The sequence below is a fragment of the Crocodylus porosus genome, unplaced genomic scaffold, assembly GCF_001723895.1.
Source record: "Crocodylus porosus isolate Cpor-Errol unplaced genomic scaffold, CroPor_comp1, whole genome shotgun sequence".
Classification (NCBI taxonomy): Eukaryota; Metazoa; Chordata; order Crocodylia; family Crocodylidae; genus Crocodylus; species Crocodylus porosus.
In genome coordinates this window covers 116,406,224-116,407,334 of record NW_017728947.1, presented here as the reverse complement: position 1 = coordinate 116,407,334, position 1,111 = coordinate 116,406,224, and positions in this window count along the sequence as shown.

The following is a 1,111-nucleotide window of genomic DNA, read 5'->3' as shown; positions in this document are numbered from 1 at the left end:
CACAGACCAGTCCTGTTTTTTTACTGCAGGTGCCCTCTTGTCCCAGTGTTATGCTTTACCATTTCATGACTGTGAGCTCATCTCCTCTATTCTTTCCAAAATGTTGGTGTGCACAGAGAAGCAGTGTGGTCTAATCAGAGAAGCTGGCACCCATTCTCAACTCTGCAACCAGCCAGCTATGACTTTGGACAAAGTTTCTCAGTGCTTCTGTTTCTCCTGCAGCCCTTTTGTCTATTGTGTTTAAATGATAAGGTCTTTGCAGTAAGGCCTCATCACACCTTGCATTAAGTGACCTGCTTTGTCAGCTGAGCCTTTGCACACTACCGCACTGCAATTAGTACTAACTAGCACAAGTATGCTTAATGGTTATTGCTTTGCACCTGCCTGTCCTATGCATTATTAGCAAGTTGACAACTTACAGATATATTAAGGTGCACAACTTAAGGTCTTCTCTGCCTTTGTATTGCACAAACAAAGGAAGCGTGGAAGTAAAGGTAATGTGGGGACGTCTCAAGTCAAAACATATATTGGGTTAAAAAGCTATATATAGTTCCATACTCCTCAAAGCTCTCCAAATAAAACGCTCCATTGTCTGTGAAGCCACTTCTCTTTCTCAGTGATTTTACCCTCTCATCAAATGAAAATGCAATTGATACATTTAAAACTGAACTGAGTAGTTATACATATCCTCCAAAAGTGGGAGGAGGTCTGATCAATGCTTTTGACCATCTCTTTCATTTAATAGAATCATAGAAAATTTGTGTTGCAAGGGACCTCAGCAACTACATCATCAGAGCCAAGGCTTTGTCCAGCTGGGTCTTCAAAATCTCAAAGGATGGAGACTCCACCACCTCTCTGGGTGACCTGTTTCAGTGCTTGACTATCCTCTTAGTGAGAAAAGATTTTTTCCTAATATCTAACCTCAACTTCCCTTGTTGCAACTTGAGACCATTTCCATGGGACTATGGAGATGCCAGTCAGCCAGACTTTCCATCCAAGGTTGATTGTGTATTCCAGCCCAGCAGGGTTGGAGCCAACCTGCCAAGGGGGATTCGAGGTAGCAAGCCAAATTATACTAATACCCAGGATGAGAATGACATTGACGTTGCCT